The sequence below is a fragment of the Salvelinus sp. IW2-2015 genome, unplaced genomic scaffold, assembly GCF_002910315.2.
Source record: "Salvelinus sp. IW2-2015 unplaced genomic scaffold, ASM291031v2 Un_scaffold3426, whole genome shotgun sequence".
Lineage (NCBI taxonomy): Eukaryota > Metazoa > Chordata > Actinopteri > Salmoniformes > Salmonidae > Salvelinus > Salvelinus sp. IW2-2015.
In genome coordinates this window covers 13,467-21,233 of record NW_019944706.1, presented here as the reverse complement: position 1 = coordinate 21,233, position 7,767 = coordinate 13,467, and the positions used below count along the sequence as shown (strand labels likewise).

Sequence of the window (7,767 nt, the reverse complement as noted above, 5' to 3'; positions counted from 1 at the left end):
TTTTTTTAGATTACAAATGACTATTCACAAAATATACAATTCAATAATTATTTAGTACCATATGTTTTGAAGGGTGTGTGTGTACATTGGGCCCTGGCTACTTATCTTTCAGTTAGGTTTTGTTTTTCTCAGTGTTTGACTTGTTCACAGTACAATATCATATGATCCAACTCTTGGAGACAATGACCGTCTGTATGTCTAGAATGAGGCCCTCACCCACTCTAGTGCACAAGATGTGAGCAGACTTTATTACAAAAGACCATGAAAATATATAAAAGTTCTTCCAATAAATGTTTTCTTCCAAGAGTTGTAATAGCTTTTTAACAGCCCAAGTCTGAATACGGACTTTTCTGTCTGTGATGCGTTTTCAGATAAGAGCGTCAAGAGAAGGCTGTTTTAATACTGCAAGCCTCAAATATACGGTGTCCATATTAGGACAGCCTCAATCTCGGCCCAAGACTGAGGCTATCCTAATAGGGACACCGTARWGCATGAGGCGGTTGGATTCGTATGCACCTCGGGACTGAGAAATCTTTGGTCAACGTTATCACGCTAGCATAATGCAACATCCAGAAACAGCAACGATAGGAGAGGAACAGAACCACACGTACAACATCAAACAATAACTTATATCGATCAAGTTCACAATACTTATAAAACTTTTTTTTTTTTTTAACAAAGATCTTTACAGACCACAGTCCAAAGAAACTAACGTACGCCACACTTAGAATGTCACAGACGCTTTTGATTGGAACGATACGTGTAAACTCACAGGGAAAGTCGACGATAACTACCAAGAAGAACACCGAAAATATTTAACTTGTTATAGTTGATAACCAGTGGTGTAAAGTACTTACGTAAAAAATACTTTAAAGTACTACTTAAGTAGCTTTTTTGGGGGGGATCTGTAKCTTAATATTTATATTTTTGACWACTTTTACTTTTAATTCACTACATTCCTAAAGAAAATAATMTACTTTTTACTCCATACATTTTCCCTGACACCCAAAAGTACTTGTTCAATTTTGAATGCTTAGCAGGAKAGGAAAATGGTCCAWTTCACGCACTTATCAAGAGAACCTCCCTGGTCATCCCTACTGCCTCTGATCTGGCGGACTCACTAAACACAAATGCTTAGTTTGCAAATTATGTCTGAGCTTTGGCGTGTGCCTCTGGCTATCTGTAAATTTAAAAAAACAAATGGTGCCCTCTGGTTTGCTTAAGAGAAGGAATTTGAAATGATTTATACTTTTACATTTACTTTTGATATTTAAGTATAATTAAAACCAAATACTTTTACTCAAGTAGTATTTTCCTGGGTGACTCACTTTTACGCGAGTCATTTTCTCGTGAAAGGTATCTTTATCTTTTTTTCCACCACTGTTGATGACTGGAGATAAGTGTCACTTGAACAGTATGTGATTTAGAAACTGGCAGGTGATCCTAAACTGGATGTGAGTGAATTATACTAGACTGTAAGGCAAACTATTAACTATTTAGAATTGGTGCATAGAAATAAAAAAGCTAGAGAGAGGGGTTGAGATGTACAACGTTTTAAAGATGATGCATGATTTTTAAGTGTTTTAAATCAAGACAAAAATACATGATAGGAAAATGACTTGTCATTTCGTGTCCAAAATAAATTGTTGTTTTTCTACATTTCTGTCATCAATAAATATCAATTTAAAAGAACATATTTCAAAAATGTTGCCAGGGGAAAGGAAACATAATTGGTCTAAAATGAGTGTTCAAGGAATGGAATGCAGAAGGTCTTCATGTGTACCTCAGAACAATTTGAGGTTGCTGAACTTGATATACCTGGAGAAATCCACAACATTCAGGGAGATATACTGTCCTGTAACATTTGCAGATACAATCTGCCATAACAAAGAAAATTGCAGCTGGATTCCACAATCCCAAGCTCACTACAGATATTCCCCCAAAAAACAATGGATTTTATTCAAAAAGTGCTAACCTGCAAGCCTGTTCTGGTGTCAAATAAACAAAGACTAAAGAATACAGTGAGAGTAAATCAGGGTCTGTGTGAGCTGAAGCTCGGGCAAGGCCCTACTCCTGGTCTAGAGTGGTGCCGCCGCCACTGCCAGTCAGGTTGCGGTGCAGGTTGGGGTTCTGGCTGTGTCTATTGCGGCTCCGTACTGACGAGAATGTGGTGTCGCAGCCTGGGACTTTACACTTGTGCAGCAGGCGCAGGTGGACAGTCTTGTAGTGGGCTCTGAAAGTCCCCTTGTTGCTGTATACCTTCTGGCACACGTGGCAGGTAATGGGTGAGCCACCTCCGCCCCCCTGCGGCCCACCTGTCTCCCCCCACACAGCCCAGGGTCCTCTCCCCGCCCGAACCTAATCCTTCCCCACCGGGGCCTCCTAGACCAATCTCGTCACAGCTTTCCCCATCTGTCCTCCTCCATTGGCAGAGGCTCCTCCTCTAGCCCCTCCCCTTCCTCGCTGCCTGCCCCATCCGAGTCCCAGGAGGAACGGGCGCTGCCGCCCCACGAGGAGGTACGACGAGAACGTATACTTAGGAGTACCGCCCCCTCCTCCACCCCTCCTCCTCCTCCAGCTCCTCTCCTGCATTCTCCCCTGTCCTTTGGTTGGCCATCTTGCTCATGGGGAAGACCAGGCCCATGCGGTTGTGTCCTCTGAAGATGACGGACGTCTGGCTGCCTGGGTCTCTCTGGAGCTCTCTATCCCTCTGGAGGTCTCTCAGGTCCTGGCGGTAGTCCAGGCTGACAGGGTCTTTGTCCCTGCAGAGGGAGGCTGGGGAGTAGAGGGAGGCGCGGTGATGGGCTGTACAGGTCTTTGGTCAACAGCTTGTGGTGGAGGTTGAGGTTGGAGCTGTGCCTGGAAGACACAAAATGTAGGAAAAGTTGTTTCTTGGTTGGTGTTTTTTCAAAGGTACCTTTAGCAATTATTKTATCTTTAATTGACCATTCATCTCTGTTAAATAAGTCTGTAACTGACCTATTTGTGGTTGCTGCCAGTTTGATGTGGTTTTATTATATCATTTGAAAAGACATACTAACCATATCACTTCAACAGAACCTCTGACATCATATGCTTAAATATCCTATATTGTGCTAGAGAATGACAAATCTCTTTCATAAATCGCTGACAGACTATACAACTAAATTACAGAGTATTAACTGACTGAAGTYTGTTTGTTCTCTCTCACCTGTCTCTGCTCCTGCGGGAGGGGAAGGCAGCATTGCAGCRAGCCACCGTGCACATGTGCATCTCCTTCAGGTGCACGTTGCGGTAGTGCATCTTCACACTGTACTGGTTGTTGAACGTCTTGCTGCAGATRTCACAGTGGTGTGGAAGGTCATCCCTGTKCAGTGGCCCCTCCTCAGAGTCCATACGAGACTGCAGGAGGCTAGAGTCGGTGTAGTCTTCCATACAGCCCTCTGGTCCATCCTTCCCTATGTCGCCTAGTCTGAACAAACCGCCGTTGGTCAGTCGGTGGTCCATGTCGTCGCACGGCTTGTCTTGGTGCCGGGAGGTTGGTTGATCGCCCTCCTCTCCCTCTGTCTCTGTGTGGTCTCTGTCCTCCTCTTGTTTTTCGTCTTTGTCCTCCTCTTGTTCCCTGCCTCCACACACATCTCTCTCCGGGCTGTGGGACCTTGACCGCTTCACCCCCTCCCTCTCTCCTCTCTCCCCAGCTAGAATGACTCCTCTCTCCTCTCTTTCCCTCTCCCACTCTACACCCATCTGTCTCGTACACAAATCCCCCCCTCTCTCACACTCCTCCTTGTCCCTGCCCTGTTTAGGGCTCATGTCCTCTGAACCGCTGTCCTCCCCCATTCTTCCCTCCCTCTCTACCGCTTCCTTCTCGATCTTGATGGGCATGCTCGACTTCCGCGACTTCTTCTTGGGCACAGGGTCCATGATGGCACCGCAGGCGTCTGGGGCGGTGATGGAGGTAGGTTTGAGGGGAAGAGAGGAGGAGAGGACGGGGAGGGAGGGGAGGTGTTGGCCGGGACTGTTGGCCAGCTCGGCAGGGGTCACCAGGCTCCGGTAGAAAGGKAGCACAGGCTGCACTGTCTTCAGGTTGGGGAAGAGGATGCCGTGGCCCAGGTGCCCCATGCTGGGGAAGGAGCTGCTGTGGTGCAGCTTGGTGCTGCTGGTGGTGGAGTCCACATGACTCACCATGTAGCTGGCAACCGACTTCTGGCTGTCGGGGGATGAGGTCAGGGACACCGGGATGGATGAGTGGGGGTACTCAGACCGCGGTTTGTCGCTTGCCTCGGAGTCTTCTCGGAGGTCTTCGTCGCCCGAAAGGCTCCGCCCTCGCAGGTCTTGTCGGCGGTTGTTGCGGTTCATGGCATGTGCAGCGCCGGCGGGTTTGGGGTTGGCGCTGTGGCGGTTGCGGCTCGCGCAGCGAGCTGAACACCATGTTGCAGCCATCGATGGTGCAGCTTGTGCTTGATCTTCAGGTGCACAGCGTTGTAGTGGATTTTTACGCGTGCCCTTGTCGTAGAAGGTCTTGTCGCACGCACTGCAGTACACACGCCCCTTCTTGAGACTTCCTCCCCACCTCGCTTCTTCCGGTCCATGGAGCGTTGGAGCTTGCTATGGGGGACATCTCGGGTAAAGTCAGAGTTCATCATGGAGGGAGTGCAGGGTGTGGGAGCGGCCGTCCGAGTAGTTGTCGCTGGTGGGGAAGTCCTCAGCCTCCATCTTGGGTGTGGCCGAGAGGCCGTCCATAGGGTTGTCTCTCACCCCTGTCCAGGTCAGAGTGAATGAGGCGGAGCTAGAGCCCACCAGGCTGCTCTCAGTGGGAGGCGGCCCGGGAGGGGGAGGACGTTGGGGTTCTCGTCCCCCCGTCTCTGCCCCTGGTGCCATCTGCCCCTTGCTGCTTGCTGGCAGCGCCCCAGTGGCGACCCCAGGAGAGGCGCTGGCACGGAGCCCAACAGTTGAAATGGTAACATAAACGCCATGCTATTAATAAAGTTCTCAAAGTGGTGCGCTTTGGACAGTTTTCTCCACCTTGGGGTCAGGACGTTGTTTGCTGTGGCAGTGGCGGGGTGCTGCGCTCGATGAAGGTGCGGATATCTGAGTTGGTGCGGGTGCTGGGGACCAGCACGGCCTGGCCCTCCTTGTCCTGCAGCGCATCAGCTCCACAATGGACTTGGTCTCACCGAAGCGGAGGAACTGCTGCAGCGTAGCAATCTCCTCCTCGAACGTCATGATGGCCCAGCGGTCCCACACCTTCCCTGCTATGTCTGGAGAGGTGTGAGGGAGGGAGAGGGGGAGGAAAGGAGGGTGTGGTGGAAGAAGAGGAAAGTTGATGGTGTGGGGGAGGGAGATGGGGGAGGGGGAGGAAAGGAGAGGGGGTGGGTGGAGAGGGGGGGGAGAGGAGAGAGCGAGAAAGCGATTGATATGCAGAGAGAAAGAGAGAGAGAGCATTTCATCATTAGCATTATACATCTGTTATTAAGCTCTATTCCTGTATATTCACACACCAAAGACTGACTGTGTCTAAATAGGTGTAGGGTGAACTTGTCCTTAGACACTGATCTTGGGTCAAATGAGCATTTTCCCCACTAATAGCTAAGGTGAGGATTGGGGAGGGGAAGTTGATCCTAGATCTGTACTTAGGGAACTTCACCCAGAGCGTCTAAATAAAGGGTTCAGTTGTAAAGTTAATGCAGAGAGGAGGAGGCCTCATTACAGCGCTGCCTTTCATCTTGCCTGTCATTTCTCTTCATTTAAATCCACGTGGATTTTCCCTCTCTCCATCAGCATCAGAGAGGACATGTGCACACACAACAAAAATGAATACAAACACATGGATCACACACACACACGCACGCACGCACACACACCACGCACGCACGTTAGGGTGGAGTGAGATCAGAGAGGAAGGAGAGAGGAGAATGAGGTTCCTCCACCCAGCCAGTAGTAATTACATAGGAGTTTTGTGGTGTCTGTGAAAGTCAGACCACGGCCTCTTCATACAGTAACCATGATCAATATTTCATCACACAGCATTCGCTTGGCTCTGCCTGTCGAGGATTCTGTCTCTGTGTTCCATTAGAGGAGCTAACATAAATGCAGAGAGAAAGCTGAATAGTTTATGACGGACTAATCGAAGTGAGCAGCGGCTGGCTGACACTGACTGTGTGCCGGGTGGTTCAGCCTAGCTCAAGTTTGAGAGGAAAATCGTGGAACTAAATAATATTTACAAATCTCCCCTCCATCAGTCTGGAGACCTCCAGAGACGAGGATGAGGAGAAGAGGAGCGTTCCTATAGAGAAGCTTTGTTTCTCCCCCTCTCTCCTGTGTTCCTCTCTCTCCTCCTCTCCTGTCCTCCTTTCTCTCCCCTCTCCTCGTCCTAAAGTAAGAAAGAAGAGCCTCCCCCCACCTGTAGGACGTATCCTCGGATGTAGTCTGTAGGGTCCAGTCCAATGCGTTGAGGATGATGACCTCTTCTGTTTGGACACTGGACACAGCCTGTCCAGCAGGAATTCTTTAGTCTGACCGGGATTGCCTGGGTCCCGTAGAGCATCAGGCTGCAGATGTCAAAGACCACGTTGGAGTGGACGATCTCCACCTGGCTGCCCTGGTACATGTGGTGCAGCTTCAGCTTGCTCAGAGCTGCAGGAAGACGGAGGGGTGGAGGACGCCAGGAGTGAGAAAGAAGAAAACACAGGCGAAGCACCACACAGACAAGACACTATAAGCAAAACAGCCCCCCCACACAACACAGACCTGAAATCATAGAAAACCACCCCCCCACACACACACACGACACCCACCGCACCCCACACACAGACATGAATAATAGAAAACAGCCCCCCCCACACAACACACAGACATAAATATAGAAAACAGCCCCCACACACACACACAGACATGAAATATAGGAAAACAGCCCCCACACACCACACACAGACATGAATATTAGAAAACAGCCCCCACACACACAACAGACATGAATATAGAAACAGCCCCACCACCACACAGACATGAATATAGAAAACAGCCCCCCCACCACACAGACATGAATATAGAAAACAGGCCCCCCACACACAGACATGAATATAGAAACAGCCCCCCCCACCACACTACATGATTAATGAAACACTCCCCACCCCATAAGAAATGATAAACTAAAGTCAAAGTAAGTAGAAATCTTCTGTGCTTACGTGCGCTACCCATCCCAATGCTTGCAGTGCTCACACAGCCTCTTTCTTCAGTTTCCAGGTTTGAAACTATCGCAGGTACAGTTCACCAAGGTGCAGCAGATCGCCTGGCAGAGAGACACAGAAGTTCAGATATGAGGCAGGATTCACAAATGGAATGATCAGAATGCTGGTGTGGTCAAGTAGGGGTATAGCTTTTAAACTGAAGTGGAGTGTGGATAACGTAGTAAGTTAACTTTTTGTTTTTGATGCAATTGTTGTGGTGGAGGAATGTATGGGAACTGATGAGCCACGCTCGTTTTGCTCCATTAAGCCTGCTATTTTAATTTAGTCATTCAGACTACACTCACATGAGTGTACAAGTTTAATAAATGTCAACTACTCAGTGGAATTTCAGACTAACTCGTCATTGGCAGCAGATAAGATCCCCAAAATGTGGGAATTACCCAGAGCATCCATCAAATTGCACTGGCCTTGGAGCTAGCAAGTGAAGGCTCCCCTGAGCCGTCCTGACTACGGCTCTGGAGGGGAGGAAGTAAAGGTAACATTGGTTCCATTAGAGAGCCACACAGTACAAAATAAACACGTGTTAACTCAACTTCGG

The 7,767-nt window shown here is 48.8% G+C and overlaps 1 pseudogene; it reads right to left on the bottom strand.

Moving 5' to 3' along the window:
- Window positions 1-2,044: 2,044 nt before the first annotated feature.
- On the bottom strand, window positions 2,045-7,179 carry LOC112075827 (zinc finger protein basonuclin-1-like; annotated as a pseudogene).
- Window positions 7,180-7,767: the final 588 nt, after the last annotated feature.